The sequence below is a fragment of the Hypanus sabinus genome, chromosome 18 (genome assembly GCF_030144855.1).
Source record: "Hypanus sabinus isolate sHypSab1 chromosome 18, sHypSab1.hap1, whole genome shotgun sequence".
Taxonomy (NCBI): domain Eukaryota; kingdom Metazoa; phylum Chordata; class Chondrichthyes; order Myliobatiformes; family Dasyatidae; genus Hypanus; species Hypanus sabinus.
Window position 1 is genome coordinate 51,176,905 of NC_082723.1, and position 20,904 is coordinate 51,197,808.

Genomic DNA, 20,904 nt, shown 5'->3' on the forward strand with positions numbered 1-20,904 from the left:
CGTTGTGTTCCATCTGCCAGACCTTGGCCCACTCACTTACCTACCTATATCCCTCTGTAGACTCTCCACATCCTCTGTACAATTTGCTTTTGCACTCAGTTTAGTGTCATCAGCAAATTTTGCTATGCTACACTCAGTCCCCTCTTCCAAATCATCAATGTAAATGGTAAACAGCTGCAGGCCCAGCACCGACCCCTGCGGCACCCCATGCACAACTAACTGCCAACCGGAGAAACACCCATTTATACTAACTCCCTGCCTTCTATTGTTTAGCCAATCCACTGTCCATGCCAATACACTTCCTCTGACTCCATGCATCCATATCTTATTTATAAATCTCTTGTGCGGCACCTTATTGAACGCCTTCTGGAAATCCAAGTATACGACATCCACCTGTTCCCCTCTATCCACTGCACTCATATATCCCCAAAGAACTCCAGTAAGTTTGTCAAACGTAGGAAACCTACAGCACAATACAGGCCCTTCGGCCCACAAAGTTGTGCCGAACATGTCCCTACCTTAGAAATTACTAGGCTTACCCATAGCCCTCTATTTTGCTAAGCTCCATGTACCTATCCAAAAGTCTCTTAAAAGACCCTATCGTATCTGCTCCACCAGCGTTGCCGGCAGCCCATTCCACGCACTCACCACACTCTGTGTAGAACACCTACCCCTGGATTCTCCTCTATACGTACTCCCTAGCACCTAAACCTGTGTCCTCTTGTAGCAACCATTTCAGCCCTGGGAAAAAGCCTCTGACTACCCACACGATCAATGCCTCTCATCATCTTGTACACGTCAGGTCACCTCTCATCCTCAGTCGCCTTGCCCTGCTTGTTGATGAAACAGCTGTTGGTGGCAGAATCTCAGATGGTGACGATAGTGCATACAGGAGCAAGATGTACCAGCTGGTTGAGTGATGTCACAGCAGCAGCCCTGCACTCAACATCAGAAGGACCAAAGAGCTGATTGGGGTCTTCAGAAAGGGAAGTCTGAGGGAAGTTGAGGGAAAACAAACCAATCCTTATAGAGGGGTCAGAAGTAGAGAGTGTAAGCAATTTCAAGTTCCTGGGTGTCAAGATCTCTAAGGATCTAACCTGGTCCCAATGTATTGATGCAGCTATAAAGGTGGCAAGACTATATTTCAGAGTTTGAGATTTGGTTTATCACATAAAACGTTCAAAAAGCCCTGTAAATGTACTGTGGAGAATATTGTGACTGACTGGTATGGAGTAGGGGTGGGGGGTGAGGGGCTACTGCACAGGATCGAGGTGAACTGTAGAGAGAGGTAAAATTAGTTAGCTCCATCTTGGGTACTAGCCTCTGTAGTATCCAAGACAGCTTCAAGGAGCGGTGCCTCAAAATGACGACACCTACCATTGAGGACATATGCCATTGATATTAATGTGATTCTAATTCTTTCCAAGCTGGGAGAACAAGTCTGTTTTAAGTTGCAAAGAAGGAGAAAGGTGGAGAGGACAAAGGGAATATCTGTGAAAGGATGGATATGAGGAGAAGTTGGTGATTCAGACTGGTGTCAATTGAAAGTAAGCTTGTTAATGGCGGCTAATCTGACTGGACAAGGTGTATATCGAGGAGAGAGAAAAACAAACAAGACCACTGGAGGCCCAGGAGACTGCAGGTGCTGGAGGAACTCGGGGTCAAACACCATCTGTGGAGGAAAATGGACAAGTGATTTTTCAGGTTAAGATATTTCATCTGTACTAAAAAACAGAAGGAAGTTAAGGCAAAAGGCTGGTGGATTCAGATGGGGGGGGGGGTCACAGGCATATGGGAGGAGGGGAGAATGTAAGTAGCAGCAGAAGCTGGAAGATGATAGGTGGAGGAAAGAAAGAGCTACAGAGTGTGGAGTCTCACGAGAGACGGAGGCGGAGCATGGAATGACGTGAGGAAGGTCGGGGGTTGAGGCTGAAGGGAACGGGGCAAGGGGGACCCGTGGCAGTATTGTTTGGGTGGAGGGTGGTGGAGTGGAAAGAAACTGGGTGATGGGAGCTAGAGGGGATCTGGATAGAAGAGGAGGAGAGAGAAAAGGGACAAAACAGAAGCAGTTAAAACTGGACTGTGAGGTACAGAATACAAGAACTAATGGATCTCTGAATCAATGGTACAAGTAGAGACAGCACACTGGGTCAAGCAGCACTTGTAGGGAGAGAAACTGAGATACGTCTGAAAAATCACAGACAAAAAGCAGTAAGGTCTATACTTTCTTTATGAATGATTATGCTTCAAGGAAAAAACAGGTTGATTTGGATGTTTTTGAGGACTTGTCTTGTAATTTGCTCATGTTTTACTTTCCACAAGAGTTGCACGTTTGATGGGAAGAGCTAGCAGACACCTTAACAATAAATTTTAACTTTGATTTGAAGGTTGGTCTGAGAGCCAGTGGGCATGAGGGTGTGGTACATCAGCTTTCAAAATTAGGTCTGAATTAAATGTTTAAGGAGCTTCTAATTTGGCTTAATGTGTTAAAGGAACTAGGTTTGTAATTGAAACCATTACTGGATCATCAGTGCCTGGAATTCTATCTCACTATGAACTCCATGTGAGTATTTACACACTTGCTATTAAATGAAATATTTAACTTCTTTAAAACAAAATAAAAATGCCTTGGGCTTTGCTCTAAAAGTTTTTCCTTAGGAGCACTTGAAGTAAAAGCCTTGATTAAGCCATGTTAACACCTACATTGTTAGTTCCAGTTTTATCTCTTGCTCCAGTTTCATTGTATTGGTACTGGTATTGGTTATTATTCTCATGTACCAAGACAGAATGAAAAGTTTCTTCTTGTTTCAATCATCCAATCATTTCATTCCTAACATATGTACATTGAGCTAATCAAATGGGAAACAGAATGCAGAATACAGCATTTGAATTACAGAAAAAATGCAGTGCAGGTAGACAGATAAAGTGGAAGGGCCACAATGAGGCATTTTGGGAGGTCAACAACTTTGGCAGGGAAATATACTAAAGATTCAAAGTACATTTATTATCAGAGTATATATGCAGTGTACAACCTTGAAATTCATTCTCTCTCAAAAGGTAAACATTAAACCTCCTATGTGCAAAAATAAACTAGTCACACAAATGGCAAAGAAACTTGAGCGAAAAACAGAGAATATAAAACATCAAACCACAAAGCCATGGAAACAGTCCAGGATTGTTCAGTTTCAGCTCAGTTCAGTTCAATCTAGTGCTGTGTCATTCATTGAGTGGAGGCCGCAGAGCCAGTCTGCCCGGTCAAAATCACACAAAAGAGAAACAAAAAAAGGTAACCAGAAACGAGAAAAACATTATAATTGTGAATTACAGCATCCAATCCACCAACTGCATTGATCAAATCTTGCCCAAGACCCAAGACTTTGGCACCAACTATTAAAAGGGAGAGAGGGGCCAGTTAAATGCAAGCACTTTCCTGTGGTGGGGGAGGCAGAGAGGTAGAGAAAGGAAGGGGGAGTGAGAGGGGGAGAGGGAGGGGGAGAGGGAGAGGGAGGGGGAGAGGGGAGGGGAGGGGGACGGGGTGAGGGAGAGAGAGAGGAAGAGGGAGGGAGAGAGAGAGACCATTCAAACGCAGACAGAGGACACTGAATGTCCACTCACCTTCTGAACTCATCCTCATTGGTCTCAATCTTCCTTGATGCTTTAAACGGTGAGATCAGGTTTCATGGCTTCCAGGCCACAGACTTTGCTTGAAACTTCACCAAACTGCCTTGGAGTCAGCAAAGTGTCAAATCGCTCAATTGGCACAAAAACACACCATCAAAATGTAGATCCAAAGCTCCAGCAGTAAGAGAGTCTTGTTTGAAAAAAGAAGTAATAGTAAAGGAAATAAAAGAAGTAGTTTTGTGAACTGCCTGGTGGACGGCACCTTTGGTTGAGTTGTATTTTAGTTCATGACAGGCGCTAAGCTACTACTATTCGGAGGTTCTGGGTCCTTGAACAAGCATAATTGAAAGTTATTGTTTTGGTACAGTAAGCAATTCAGGTAAGTAGCATACCCAGAAACTCAAGGGGTGAGTGTGGTGACTATGACTAAGGAAAGGGTGCAAGGAAGATGAAAGGCTTGAACAAAGATCAATTACCTGGACCGGATAGACTACACCCCAATGTTCTGAAGGACATAGTGGAGGACAAGTGCCAGGCTTTCGGTGTTTCAGAAAGGACAGAAAGTGAGGCAAAAGAGGTGAGGACATGGCACTGTTGATCAGAAATAGTGTCATAGCTGCAGAGGAAGTCATGGAGGGATTGTCTACGGACTCCCTGTGGGTGGAAGTTAGGAACAGGAAGGGGTCAATATCTCTACTGGGTGTTTTTTATAGACCACCCAATAGTAACAGGGACATTGAGGAGCAGAAAGGGAGACAGATTCTAGAAAGGTGTAATAATAACAGGGTTGTCGTGGTGGGAGATTATAATTTCTCAAATATCGATTGGCATGTCCCTAGAGCAAGGGGTTTAGATGAGGTGGAGTTTGTTATGTGTGTTCAGGAAGGTTTCTTGACACAATATGTAGATAATGCTACAAGAGGAGAGACTGTACTTGTTCTGGTATTGGGAAATGAACCTGGTCAGGTGTCAGATCTCTCAGTGGGAGAGAACTTTGGAGATAGTCATCACAATTCTATCTCCTTTACCATAGTATTGAAGAAGGATAGGAACAGACAAGTTAGCAAAACTTGTAATTGGAGTAAGGGGAAATATGAGGCTGTCAGGCAGGAACTTGGAAGCATAAATTGGAAATAGATGTTCTCAGGGAAACTTACGGAAGAAATGTGGCAAATGTTCAAGGAATGTTTGTATGGAGTCCTGCATAGGTACATTCCAATGAGACAGGGAAAGGATGGTAGGATACAGGAATCATGATATACAAAGGCTGTTGTAAATCTAGTCAAGAAGAATAGCTTACAAAAGGTTCAAAAGCTAGGTAATGATAGAGATCTAGAGGACTAGCAGAAAGGAGCTTAAGAATTAAATTAGGAGAGCCAGAAGGGGCCATGAGAAGGCCTTGGTGGCCAGGATTAAGGAAAACCCCAAGGCATTCTACAAGTATGTGAAGAGCAAGAGCATAAGGCATGAGAGAATAGGACCAATCAAGTGTGACAGTGGAAAAGTGTGTATGGAACCAGAGGAGACAGCAGAGGTACTTAATGAATACTTTGCTTCAGTATTCTGTACGGAAAAGAATCTTGGCGATTGTAGGGATGACTTGCAGCAGACTGAAATGGTTGAGCATGTAAATATTAAGGAAGGGAATGTGCTGGAGCTTTTGGAAAGCATCAAGTTGGATAAGTCACTGTGACCAGAGGGGTTGTACCCCAGGCTACTGTGGGAAGCGAGGGAGGAGATTGCTGAGACTCTGGCAATGATCTTTGCATCATCAATGAGGATGGAAGAGGTTCCGGAGGATTGAAGGGTTGTGGATGATGTTCCCTTACTCAAGAAAGGGAGTAGAGATAGCCCAGTGAGTCTTACTTCAGTGGTTGGTAAGTTGATGAAGAAGATCCTGAGAGGCAGGATTTATGAACATTTATGAGTCCATAGGACGCTCAAAGCAGCTGCGCAGGTTGATGCTGTGGTTAGAAAGGCATACAGTGTATTGGCCTTCATCAACTGTGAGATTGAGTTTAAGAGCTGAGAGGTAACGTTGCAGCTATATAGGACCCTGATCAGACCCCACTTGGAGTACTGTGCTCAGTTCTGGTTGCCTCACTACAGGAAGGATGGGGAAACCATAGAAAGGCTGCAGAGGAGATCTACAGGGATGTTGCCTGGATTGGGGAGCATGCCTTATGAGAATAGATTGAGTAAACTCAACCCTTTCTCCCAGGAGTGACAGAGGATGAGAGGTGACCTGATAGAGGTGTACAAGATAATGACAGGCATTGATCGTGTGGATAGTCAGAGGCTTTTTCCCAGGGCTGAAATGGCTAGCAATGAGAGGGCATAGTTTTAAGGTGCTTGAAAGTAGGAGATGTCAGAGGTAAGGTTTTTATGCAGAGAGTGGTGAGTGTGTGGAATGGGCTGCTAGCGGCGGTGGTGGAGGTGGAAACGATAGGGTCTTTTAAGAGACTCCTGGATAGGTACATGGAGCTTAGTAAAATAGAGGGCTATAGGTAAGCCTAGGTGGTTCTAAGGTAAGGACATATTCGGCACAGCTTTTAGGGCCCAAGGGCCTGTATTATGCTGTAGGTTTACTATGTTTCTATGATGTGGAGGCTTTAGTAGTGATCTTCGAAAAAAAATGCAAATATTGCACTGCTGTTTAAGAAAGGAGGGAGGCAAATAGCATAAAGTTATAGGTAAGATTTTGCAGTCCATTATTATGGATGACATTTTCAAATTCCTATCTGGATGTCTCTGTCTTTGGCCTCCTTCACTGTCCTCAAGAAATCTAACCTCATTTTCTGTCCAGACAAACTTCAGCCATTGTGAAGTATCAATTTCAGATAATTTGCCATTTCTGTTTTTGTCAGAACTAGCAACGCCTCATTATCCACTTGTAACATTAACTCATTTTTATCTCTCTCATCAGATGATATCTGATCTGCTGAGTATTTCCAACATCCTCTACTATTGTAGCAATTGCCTTATCTGCATCTTGGCAAGATATTTTTCTCTCTTTAAATGTCTTTATTTGCTTCCCTCTGTTTGTACTCCTCCAGACAGGTCAGATGTGGTTAATCATGTGGCGTCAAAACATTTGTGGAATCTGGACAGCCATCACCTCTTCATTGCTGAGGATCCCTCTGTTCTTTCTACCTGTCCCTCGCCCTGCAACAACAAACAAAAGAAAATCTGCAGATCCTAGAACCCTTACATGTCCTGCCGTGGGGTTTTGGTCGAAACATCAACTCTACTCTTTTCCTAGATGCTGCCTGGCCTGCTGAGTTCCTCCAATATATTTTGTGTGTCCCCCTCTCTGCAGCATCAGACATGCTTTTTCTCCCCACTTTCTCCTTTCTGATAAAAGGACATTGGGCTGAAATAAAGTCTGCTTCTCTCTCCACAGATGCCTGATGTGTGGAGCATCTATGGAAGTTCATTCTTAATTCTGCTGAGAAATTCCAGGGTTTGTGCTCTCCATTAGCACAAGATGACCTACTATTTGAAACATATCATATCAGTCCTGAACTGCCCATGCTTCACCCCTTACATCTATTGTAATAAACGTTTTTAAAACATTGTTATTGCTCATCACAATCTTAATGGAGCCATGCAAAACTATTTTTAACCAAACTTATTTATTAACTGCCCTAAAATGTCATAAAATTTCTGTCACCTCTGAATTCTTGGCTAGGACAACTGGTTTTGCAACATAGCACAGATGAAGTTCTCTCCTAGTTTTTATCTTTTGGCTATAGGTGTGGCTTCTCACCTACAAAAGGCACTGTCATTTTCTGCCAGAGTTGCATCACAAAGAAATGCTGGGTAAAATGAGGGAAAATGGTAAAGAAAAACATCCCAAAGTGAGGCTACAGACACTGGAACCTGGAGCAACGAACAAAAGCTGGGAGAACTCAACAGGTTAAGCAGCATCTGTAGAGGGAAATGGACAGTAAACATTTTGGCTTGAGACTACTTCATCTGGAGAGTCTTGATCCGAAACGTCAACTGTCTTCTTCCTTCCATAGATACTACTTGACCCACTAAGTGAAATATGCCTCCTAGTTTTTGACCTTTAATCCTCCAGTCCTTTCCACTCTCTTTCTCGCCTGTGTGAAGGCCTCCAGCACTTTTATAATAGCACAATGGAAGCTTGCAGAGAAACACCTCAACTTCTTAGTGGGCACATTGCAGCATTCCAGATTCAACATTGAACTCTCCTACCTCTGATGTCTTGCTTTTTCTGTATGTATCAGACGAGCTGCACTTGGATGGTGTCATTTATCTGTGATGTTAGCATAGTTACTTTTTTGTGGGGTTTTTCCCCCTTCCTTAGCACAACCTGACCTGCTATTTGCAACTCACCAAAGTTCTTCATCAGTCTTGAACTGCCCAGTAACAACTCACCTCCACAACTATCCTGGCTTCAACTTAAGAGAGTTTTTGTCTTTCTGGTAAGATGGCAATGCACTCAGCCACAGTGGGCTCTCTGGGTCCAAACAAAGGTTCAATTATTTGTCCTTTGCATCTTTTTCACAATTGCAAGCCACTGCCGGATATTAAGAAAATCAGGTACTGCAAGTCTACTTCACTAGTGGGTTGCAGGGTAGCGTTGGAACTGGACTTATTATGCACCGTTTTGCGCCCTGATTCGACCACCCAGGGAAGGAGGCATCAGCGATGATGAGTGGAGGCTGTGCGTGACCCAATGGAAGGTGCGAGGTGTGGTTGTGATTGTAAGACCCTGTTGAACGTTGCTAACGTGGAATACCGTGAGTCCAATTCATAGGTTCATTGGCGAGACCGACAGCAGGGGAGCTGAGCGGCCTTGGGCACGCCACGGACCATGCCCTCATACATGCCTCGGGGTTGCCTGTTGCCGCTGCTGAGAAAGAAGATGTCAGAGACTGGCTGTGCGCCACTGGGTTTGAGGCTAGCCCATCCTGCTGGTGCTGCTGTCCAATGGTCTCTTGGTGGGAGACAAGCTGGATTGCCTTCCTCTGCGGCTGCACCGTGACGAATTGCTGCAGGCTGCAGGATAACATCCATGCAGCATCAATCTACAGACTGACTCTCAAGGACATGGGCTATAATTTTGCTTTTTGTTTTGCAACTATGTTTTTCTGCTATTGCCATTTTATGTACTATCTCTGTTGTGTATGACTGTTGACTCTGAACTTTGCACCTTGGCCTCCTGAGGAACTCTGTTTCATTTGGCTGCATTCCTGTGTATGGTTGAATGACAATCAAACTGGAACTTGAACTTTATCCCACCTATCCATCCCCAACCCTCCCCATTCCCAAATCCTATTCTCTACAAGCTAACTCTCTTATTCCAGTTCTGACAAAGGTTCTTCAAACTAAAATGGTCAATTCTATTTCACTCTATACTGCCTGAACTGTTGGGTGTTTTCAGCATTTGCTGTTTCTGCTTTAGAAACAGAAAATAAATATGTAAAACAGTCTGGGGAAGATGTTAAAATGGAGTAATCATAAGGACCCAATAGACAGACATTTGTCTCTGAGTTCTGGTTCTAAGGAGACTGTCAGCATTGGCTTAATAAGCATACTCTTTTGTTAAGTAAACTATGAAGCAAACAATTATTTAACATAGTATGAATAAATGTTCATAACTGGTTTCTACTCCGTAGTTAGGAACAGTATATGGGTATCAAATCAAATAACTTTCATTTTCCTCCTTGTTTGCTTAGTCTATTCTCAGACTAATGGAGGAACACAATAGGTTAAGCAGTATCCGTGGAGTCCAAAGGATGGTCCGTGTTTTGGGACGAGACCCAGCATCTAGACTCAGAGTGTGGAGGAAATTTATGAAGTATATAAAAAGGCGAGAGGAAGAGGGTGAGGCAGGGGATGGTGGGTGATAGGTGGAACTACGTGAGGTGGGGCACAATGGACAAATGCAACCAGTTGTGGGAGGGAGAAGTTCTCAGACTGGTTAGTGGGTGATAGAGATAGATAAAGGGGAAAAATGTGATGGAACTCAGTGTGGGAGGGGGAAGGTAGGGATAGAACCTGGAAGGTGATATTGAACCAGATAAGGGAGGGAGTTGAGCAGATCGAACCAAGTGGGGATGGGGATTGAAAAGTGAACAAAGGGAGAACCCCCGGTGCAGAGTTATCTGGATGATGGCCAGGTGGATCCAGGTTAAATCTTCCTTTACCCTTCCCTTATGTGATCCCACTTATCACACCCATTTCCTGTGATAATCTACCAGCCTTTATCTGAAAAATTACTCTCCTACCAGTTCCACCTGCCGATGGTCTCCCACCTCACTCGGTCTCACCCATTACATACCAACTCTGCCTCACCTCTCTGTACTTTGTATTCTCAGCCATGATGCAGGGCTTTGACCCAAAAATATCAACCGTCACTTTGTCTCCAAAGCTGCGAACAATAAGCTGCAAAGGCCACAAGATGAGAGAACAGGTTTTAAACACCACAGGCAATAAGGTAACTGAAAGGCTGGAAGGAAATGGTCGAGGCAGGTTGGTTTGATGCTGGGGATGAGAGCTGGCTTTAAGTAAGCTGCAGGTGATGATTTTGAAACGAGTGGCAGGTGGGTGGAGACCGAGAGGTCTGACACTTCCCTTCACTGTTCCATCAGCCACTTCTTTGCCCATTCTCCTCACCTGTCTAGTTCCTTATGCAGGCTCCCTGCTTCCTCAACATTACCTACCCTTCCACCTATTTTTGTATAGTCCACATCTTGGCCACAAAGTCATCAATTCCATCATCCAAATCATTGATATATAAAATAAAAAGTGATCACAACACTGATTGCTGCAGAATAGCACTAGTCACTGGCAGCCAACCAGAATAGGCAGCCTTTAATCCCACTCTCTGTTGTGTTTTGTAACTCCAAAACATAAAAGCTAATTGAAAGGAAAACAAAACCAACTTCATTTTTACTTTGAGAGGCACACTCATATCACAAAGTGCCGTAATGACGTTTTCCATTTTTGTACTTTTACAGATAACCCCAATGTATTATGCAAACAACAAAAAATGCTTCATCAAACAATATCCTTACAATATTACTCAAATATTAAAAACACAACATTCCTCCCTGTAAAGCCATAAACTCCAACACAATATAGAATATATAGCATGCATCTCACTCTGTGTGTGTGTGTGTGTGTGTGTGTGTGTGTGTGTGTGTGTGTGTGTGTGTGTGTGTGTGTGTGTCTGTGTGTGTGTGTGTGTGCGCGCGCGCGCACGCGCACACACACCCTTAACTCCTGGTGGAGTCATCGGGGTGCTGTCATGACAAGCTTTTAGCACTGATCTTTTTGGTGATTGTTCATCATACAGCGTGTCTTGGGCATCTGAAACCTGGCGGAGCCCATCCCTCTTCAGGTTTTTGGAGCCGGCTGGATTCGAACTCAGGTTCGACTTTGCTCCCAAGTCCGGCGCTGATGCCGTTGCCCCACCAGCCAGCCTGACTATAGTCAAGTAATCTTGTGCGTCATTAGGGTGACCACAGTTAAGGGTTGCTTAGTTTAAAGAATTCATATTTGTTGCATTGTTCTCTGACCTCATAGTCTTCTAATGTTTTTAATACTGTCTAGAGATTTTGGAGGTGTTCCTTCTCATCCTCACTGGCAATAATAATGTCATCCAGGTAACACTGAGTGCCTGGGAGGCCTTGTAGCAGCTGGTCCATAGCTTTCTGCCAGTGTGCAGGTGCAGATTCTACACTACAAATAAACCTATTATAGCAATAAAAACCTTTGTGAGTGTTTATGGTGGGAAACATTTTGGATTCTTCCATCTCCATCTGTAGGTAGGCCTCAGCTAAATCCAATTTGCTGAAGTGTTTTCCTCCAGAAAGGTTAGCAAAGATATCCTCTATCCCGTGCAGAGGTTATTGATCTACTTTCATTCCTGGATTGATGGTGACATTACAATCACCACAAATCCAGACAGATCCATTCTTCTTGCCACTGGGTCCACCGGTGTTGCCTTTGGGCTCCACTCAATCTGGGGAATAATCCCTTCAGCTTCCATGCAATCTGGTTCACTGGCTACTTTCTCAGGGATGGTGTAAGGAACCAGATGGGCTTTGTAAAACTTGCGTTTGCATTTTCATTTAACACAATTTATCCTTGATATGTTTGAGATTTCCAGTCCCCAGCATTGAGCATTGCTGTGGCATCTTCCAGTATCTTTCTTAACTTGCTTTCAGTTGATTCTATAGAGGATGTGAATTGCAAATATTGTTTGGTTCTCCAAACAAGTTGTAGTTGTCTCATCTACTCATGATCCCACAATGCTGGCCCTCCAGTTTTTACCACATACAAGCTCAATATGGCATGTTGGTGTATTTCACACTGTTCTGAATGCCATTTCCACAGGAATGATCTTTCCTCCAGTGTAAGTTTTTAGCTGGATATCTGCATGTTTTAGTTTAGTTTCTTTGCAATACCATTAAACTCATTTTGTAGAATGAAACAGCCTAGCCAGTGTCCAATTCCATTTTAATTAATTTGCTGTTCACTTCTGTTGTAAGCAATATTGCTTTTCTATTGCTAGTTTTCACACTGTAATTCTCAAGACCATTCAGTCCTGTGTCACTATCATCATTAACAAATTTTTCATCAACAGCATGCAGATTAGTGCTCTTTTTCAAACTGTAACATTACTTTTTATCTTTTTATCTTCCTTGTGTAGTCCATTTGTTTTTGTCTGCCTGACATTCGCTTTATATGTGTCCTACTTTGGTTCATTTTCTGCAAGTTTAACATCTAAACCTGCATTGTTCTGGTGTATGTCAACCTCTACCACAACAACAACTCAATTTGTTCAGCTAGGCATGTTTCTGTATAGATACTGAAATTTTGTTCAAGCTCTATTCCATTCCTGACTGTAACTCCATTCCATCTCTGTCTGCTGTTTCCATTAATACAGCTATTTCAATTGTTCTGTTTAATGTAAACTGTACTTCAGTTAGGAGCCATTTTTGAATGCTTTTTTGAGAGATTCCGCAAATTAAACTAACTGTCAATGCATCATTAAGCCTATTACTGAACTGACAATGCTCATGCTCTGACAATGTCACGTATTCTTCTTCCTTTTGCTTTCACTTATGAAACCTAAAACGTTCTGCAATTAAATGGTTTCTTTTCCAAATGTTCCTGCTTACTTTCATGATATGACCAAAGCTAAATTCAGCTGGTTTGGCTGGAGTAGTTATACTTCGAAGCAAACTGTATGCTTTTAAATCTTGCACTCAACAAAATTGGCATTCGCTTCTCCTCGGCTATTGCACTTGCTTTAAAATACTGCTCAATTTGCTCAGTACACAATATTCAGTTATCTGTTGTGTAATCAAACTCATCAAACTTTCCAATGTAGCCACACATCTTTTTCATGATTATTAGCACCTGATACTCACTGTTTATGAACCCTGTTTTGTGCCTTTTTCAAAAACTCAGTTATCTCACTGCACTTCCAACAGATCAGTCGTCATCTTGGGTTCCTTAAAGCTTCTTCATCTCCACATTTTTGTAATATGATCCACAACATGCTGAGGGTCAAATCAGAGGCTTTCAAGTCTGGTGTCCAAGAAAATTACAAGAGGTCCAGGTATGGTCTCTGGGAAGCCATCTCATGGGCAAAGGGGGAAATCCTTGAATCAACAAAGGACGCCTAACAGTTGTAGCAGGGCTTGAATGCTATTACATCTTATAAAGTTAAATCAAGTGACATAGGCAACAACAGGTCTTCGCTTCCAGATCAGCTCAATGCCTTCTATGCTGGCTCTGACTGTAAAAACACAGTGGAACAATCACAAAGTCCCACAGCCCCCGATAACCCTGTGATTTCAATCTCCGAGGCCAACAAGCAAACCCACAAAAAACATCCAGTCCAGATGGAATACCAGGTCAAGTACTTAAAACATTTTCAGATTACTGTCTGCAATGTTCACTGGGATCTTTATCCTCTCACTTCAACAGTCTGAGGTACCCACTGGCTTCAGGCAGGTTTCAATTATACTGGTACCTAAGAAGAACATGGTAACCTGCTTCAATGACCAGAGTCCATAAGTACTTACTACTGATGAAGTAGTTTGAACAATTGAGAATGAAACATATCAACTCCTGCCTGAAAAGCAACTTGGACCCACTTGAATTTGCCTACTGGAGCAGTAAGTGCACAACAGATGCCTTCTCACTGTCTCTTCACTCAACTCTGGAACATCTAGATAGCACGGACGCATGCTTCGGAATGCTCTTCATTGACTACAGCTCAGCATTCAATACCATCTTCCCCTCAAAACTAATTATTAAGCTTCGAGACCTTGGCCTCAATACCTCCTTGTGTAATTGAATCCTTGATTTCCTTACTTTCAGACTCCAGTCTGTTCATATTGGGAACAACATCTCCTTCAGCACAGAGGCACCACAAGGCTGTGTGTTTAACCCCCTGATCTACACGCTTTACTTTTATGACTGTGTGGCTAAGCACAGCTCCAATGCAGTATTCAAGTTTGCCAATGACACCACTATTGTAGGCCCGATCAAAGGTGGTGATGAATCAGCATATAGCAGAGAGACTGAAAATCTCATTGAGCTGTGTCATAACAATAACCTCTTACTCAATGTCAGGAAGACCAAGGAGCTAATTTATGGCAGCAAGACAAGGAGCTGGATGACACACCAAGCTTGATAACACTGGCTATTGTGTTAGATATTTTAGTCGTTTCTGGATGTGGCTCCTGAATTCAGTTGGGAACCAATTCATGGATTTACAGCAATCTACAGTGAGTGTATTAGAGATGGGAGATGTACAAGTTGCTGCATCTGCCTACAGAGCTCAGGATGAGCCTTGCATCATGCAGTTGAGCAGGCACCATGACTTGTGGTACTATGTAACATGTTACATTATTTAACCTTAACAAGGAACCAGCACTCGCCCTCAGCAAAAGCCACGAGTAGGAGAGCAGCATGCTGGGAACACATCTTTCAGAAGTACTAAATGGTTAACCAGTGGTATAGTCAGCACTTATTGCTGAATCCAATAAAGCTTTATCATATTCTAAGTGAAAAGAGCCTCTGGGTGAGAGTTGGCTACAATGACAAAGCTTTATTTTTTTAAAATCACCATGTAAAAAATTAGCACTAAGACACATACACTCAGTGGCCACTTTATTGGTTGTCTCCTGTACCTAATAAAGTGCCACTGAGAGTATGTCCATGGCCTTCTGCTGCTGAAGTCCAAAGTTCAATGATACATGCATTCAGAGGTGCTCTTCTGCACACCACTGTCGTATCGTGTGGTCATTTGAGTTACTGTTGCCTTCTTGTCCGCTTGAACCAGTCTGGCCATTCTCCTCTAATCCTTCTCATTAACAAAGTGTTTTCACCTGCAGAACTGCTGTTCACTGGATGATTTTTTGTTTTTCCACGTCATTCACTGTAAACTCGAGAGACTATTGTGTGTTGTTACGCCTGTGCCCCAACTCTGAGGGGCCGAAGGGTACAAAGTAGCCCCCCTCCTTTTTGAGAATAGCAAGATCGCTATTAATTCAGGTCAGGAGACCCAGGAAATGAGAGAAAGACACGCAGAATCCACAAGGGGTTTGAAATGTCCTGGCCCCTCAGCGATATAAAGCCACGGGAAACGGCCATTGTCTCTTGGAGACGGAATTGTGTATTGAGTACTGTACCATTTATTTGAAGCCCTCAGGGAATGACCAATGTGGGCTGGGTTGAGGGATGGCACCATCCCAACCTGATTGACATCTGAGAGCCTGTGAGTAAGGATAAAAGAGGGTCTGGGGACAACCCCTTCAGACACACCAGGAGAAATGCTAGAAATCCCGTGACATTGTTTACTAGCGACAGCCGGTGGGGCTCGCGTGCGTCCTTTTCCTTTGCCTGGGAATTGGCGGGCTTCCATGGAACGGTTTAGCTAAAGGACCGACTACAAAAACGGAACTCTCGAAGGATCTACATCATAAAAAGGAAAAGCTGGCAAGTTTTAAAAATCTGTCTCTTGACTCCAACCAAAGGCTGCAGCCTGAATGAACTGAAGTGACTTGTATATTTCCATCAGACAATACATTATCCCCTAGACAACGATAGAGCTATTTCTTATTGATTATTATTATACCTGCGCTTTTAGGTTTAGTATTGATGACGTACATTATCTGTATGTTTGCATTGATATTATTTTCGTGTATTTTTATCAATAAATACTGTTAAAAATAGTACCATCAGACTTCAACGGATTCTCTATCTTTGCTGGTAAGTGACACAGTTACGGGGTACGTAACAGTGTGAAAATTCCAGGAGATCGCCAGTGTCTGATATACTATAACAACCATCTGGCATCAACAATTACTGCACAGTCAAAGTCACTTAGGTCATATTTCTTCCCCATTCTAGTGTTTACTTTGAACAACAACTGAACCTCCTGACTGTGACTGCAAGCTTTTATATACTGAGTTGCTTCCACATGATTGGCTGATTAGATATTTACATTAATAAGTAGGTGTGCAGGTGTAGCTAACAGAGTGGCCACTGAACACCAAAAAATTAAGAATTATTAGAGTCTGAAAAAAGGTGTCAAAACACAGAAACAAAGCAAGCAGAGACCCCTGGGAGACATAAGTAGGAAGAGAAAAGTAAAATCTGTGATACTTGACAGGAGAGAGAAATTTTTTTTAGAGCTGAACAAATCTTTTTTCCTTTTTCACTTAGTTTCACAACCTTATTTCAGCTACTGGCATTGCCACCTGCCACATCGCCCCCCCCCCCAAAAAAAAACAACTATCCCTTTGTTTCCCCACTCCCTCCCTGCCTGACCTTTCTCTACAACATTAAACTTCTTTGATTTCTGTTTTCCCGGTTTTGATGAAAGATCAATTAAAAGTTACTGTATATCTGTGTTTCTGTCTCCAGAGCAGCTGCCTGACTTGCTGAGTATTTGTTGAATTTTCTGTTTTAGGTTTCAGCTTTCCAACATTTTTGCAGCAAGCCATAGACTATGTCCCCTCCACTCTCAACCAACTCTCCATCTCAAAACAGTAGGGGTTCCCAGCCTGGTGTCCATGGATCCCTCTGCTTAATGGCATTAAAAAAGTTGGGCATCCCTGCAATGTAGCTACCCTGCACCAGCCAAACTCCTCCTTGGAGCAGTGGATTCCGCTCTTATGGTTTAATGAGAGGTTCCTGATTAGTAAGGGGAGAAGGCAGAAGAATGGGGCTGAGAGGTATAGTAACTCAGCCATGATGGAATGGCAGAGCAGACTCGACAGGGAGGGTTGATGCTTTGATGATTCTTCTCCAATGTCTTATGATTTTATGGATTAAAGGATCTTCGTTATGCGAAGAGATCGAATAGGATGGATTTGTCTGCCTGCAATGAAGACTGTGTAACAACTGACAACAGGCAAGATTATAAAACAAAATCATCCACAGGATATATAGTCAGAATCTTTTTCCCGTGGCAGGAATATCAAAAAAGACAGGGCACAGATTTAAGGTGGGAGGAGGGTGTTTTAAAGGAGACTTGAAGGATATTTGTTTTACAAAGACAGTTGGGACATTACCAGAGGAAGTGATGGAATCAGATACAATCACTATATTTAAGTGGCATTTGGATAGGCCGTTAAATAGGCAGGGCATTGAAGGACACAGTCCTAATGTAGGAAAATAGGATGGGCACAGATGAGCTGGGCTGAAGGGCCTGCTTCTGTTCTGTATTAAAAGGAGGCTCTCATAAATCCAGAAACAAAGTGCTTACTCCACTCCGATATAGATGCATTGAACAATGAACAATGCCTCATGGAGAGAAAACCCTATTTTACAAGGTTCAGCTTTTGGGTAAAACCCCCTGTGCCCTGGCAATAATTTACCTCTCAATGTCTATCATTCAAAAAAAATGTTCTCCTTCAATTGCTATGTGCACGTGACAATTAGAACCAAGTTTCCACATGTTCCCGGCCCCATTATGTGTAATCAAGGTCCCTCTCTTTCTGGGGGGCTTTGTTATTGCTTGCTTGGTGGTTGAATTGAATTGAGTTTATTTCTTGCATCCTTCACATACATGAGGAACAAAAATCTTTGTTACGTCTCCACCTAAATGTGCCATGTGCAGTCATAGTAATTTATAATAAATGGAACAGTCAATGTAATATGGAGTACACTCAAATCAACGTGAGTTCATCAGTCTGATAGCCTGGTGAAAGAAGCTGACCTGGAGCCTGTTGGTCCTGGATTTTATGTTGCAGTACTGCTTCCTGGATGGTAGCAGCTAGAATAGATTGTGGTTGGGATGGCTTGGGTCCCCAATGATCGTATGGGCCCTTTTTGTACATCTAAATCATGGGAAGTTCACAATACAGATGTGCTGGGCTGTCCACACCACTCTCCACAGAGTCCTGTGATTGAGGGAATTACAGTTCCCATACCAGGCAGTGATGCATCCAGTCAGGATGATCTCCAATGTGCCCCTGTAGAAAGTTCTTAGGATTTGGGGGCCCATACCAAATTTCCTCAACCATCTGAGGTATAAGAGGCACTGTTGTGCCTTTTCACCACGCAGCTGGTGTGTACAGTCTACTGATGCTTTTTTTTGCTTAAGTAAATGGGTGGGAGGGGGAATGGTTGATGCTTTACTGCTGCTTGTGTGTGGGGGTGGGGGAGAAGGGGCTTTAGGGTTCTAATGATTTTACTATAATTCATTCCTTGGGGCTTCTTCTGTTTTCGTGGACATCAAATGAAAACCAAGAATTTCAGGTTGTATATTGTATACATCCCCTGATATTAAATGAAATTATTCAACTGTTGAAACTTTAATGATGCACTCCACCTTCATTGCCACTGATCTGGTCAGCAAACTCATGAGGTCAGCTCTGCACATAACTTGATTTCTTTTTAAAATGAACCAGTGTGCACCAAGGCCCTCCTGCAGAACACCAGACTTGAGGTGGAATCCTCCCTCCTGTCAAACTCCATGAGGCTTTATAAGAGATTTTAAAATCTTTTATTTTATTAAAGAACAAAATAGATTAAATATTAGCAACACAACGACACATTACAAAGTATTTAAAATGCAAACATATGTTCAGAAAAAAAACCTGAACTTACCTCTTCCTTTCTAATCTTCAGGCTGAGAATTCCCACTCTGACAAATAAATTTCAATCATATGGTAGGTCAGAGAGCAGATGCAGACCCCAGGTGAAATGAAGGGAAATCCAGCTGGATTGGACTGCTCCGTCATTCCCCATGAATGCCAGGAACATCTCACAGTAACAAGAGTTTTCTCTTTGACCTTCTGTTACACCAGGCTTCTTAGTACCACACTGAACTGAACTGCTGAGCAATACATAGAGACTTGCACGAGGAACTCAGGAAGTCCAACAACATCAGCACTCCAATGAAGGGTCTTGACCTGAAATGTTGACTGTCAGTTTCCCTCCACAGATGCTCCTGGACATGCTGAGTCCCTCCCGCAGCTTGTCATTGCTTCTCAAGGTTTCCAGCATTTGCAGAATCTCTTGGCTCTCTGAATTGAACTCTGCCTTGCCCTTGATTCATCTTACGGGCTAATATAGACAGATCAAGTTTACCAGAAGGTTTGGAGACAAGTTGTTCTGGTGGAATTTGATTGAGTATTAAACACTGGTAAATGTTTTTTTTTATTAAATTGTGCACCATGATTGACTCCACCAAAAAAGTGGTAATAATGAAATTAGAGTTTAGTTTTTGTGTATAATTGGGAAATGTTCCATATCATCAGATACTGGTATTCAAGTACTGGGGACAGCAGGATTAAGGCAGCTCTGATGTGTAGCAAGGATATTTTATTTATTTGGTAGATTGTTGCTATTTCATATCACTGGATAGCAACAAGGTCAAATATAATTAAGATCCTAGCTTTGAAGAACAGTTGTGGACAAGATTGTACCTGAAAGAAATGCACAGGAGACACATCGGGAAGTTGCATTGAATGGAACATTTCAGTTCTGAAGAGAGACTGTAGGTGAGGTTTGGTTTCTTTGGAATGAAGGAGGCTGAGCAGGGAACCTGTTAGAAGTGTTCAAAATTATTAGATACTGAGAAATGTTTTTTCATGGCAGAAGTAAAACTGGAAGGTATAGATCCAAGATAGGGTTTATAATTTCAGAAGGGATCTGAGAAAGAACTTTTTGACTCAGGGGGAGGTTTGAATCTGGAACACATTGCCTAAGTGGATGGCGGTGGAAGATACTTCCATGAGTAACATTTAATGAGTAACTGGGTGAAAATTTGAATCATTGAGGTATAGAAGGCTATAGACCAAGTGCTGGTGAATGGAATTAGTATGGATGGGCATGATGTGGATGTGGTGGGCCAAAGGACCTCTTTTCATGTTGGATGACTCTAAGACCTTGAAACTAAGTTGCAAAATATCTTACATAGAAACATAGAATAGTACAGCACAGTACAGGCCTTCTCAGCCCAAATTGTTGTGCTGCCCTTTTAACCTACTCCAAGATCAATCTAATACTTTTCTCCCACATTCATTTTACTTGCAGCTTCACTTGCGTTTACTTTCTATTCATTTGCAGAAATTGGCACAATGTCCATCTGTATATATTTCTGTGGGGAAATCAGCACAAACTACATGGTACCTGTTTGTACTTGAAACTATTTTTTATCTGCTGATAGTGTTCCTGGTGTTGTCCTTCCTTAACAATCAGCGATCTTCATCACGGTGGACCAGGAAGTGAACACTGATAGACCAGCACAAAATAATAGCAGCTGACAGGTAATATTACATAATATACAATTTCTCCAGATTTTACAATTTAGGTGATGGCCCTCATGATGATGATCTTGGAAGAACACCAGAATTATGCTTTTATTACAGCACAAGAGGAGGCCATTTGGTCCAAGTCTATGCTAGCTCTCAGGGACATCCTATCCCCGCTTAGTTACTATAACCTAAATTTTAAATGCCCAACATTGGCTCCCAGTTCTCCCACTACCTGGTTGTATTGGTTATAATTTACAGTGGCCATCTAGCATACTAACTCCCTGCCTCTCTCTCTGGAACATGGGAGGAAAACAGAGCAGCAATACGACCTGCCACACAGATTTGGTTATTCATTAACTGCATTTGACTTTTGTGGCAGATTTATTGTAAGGCATGCTTAGTACTGCTCTAATAAACCATCCTGCAATTTGTGGCAGACCATTGTTGAACTGGTTTGACATTAACAAGAGATGAGAAAGGTGTTGGAGATACTGATGGTGGCAGCTACTGGTCCATA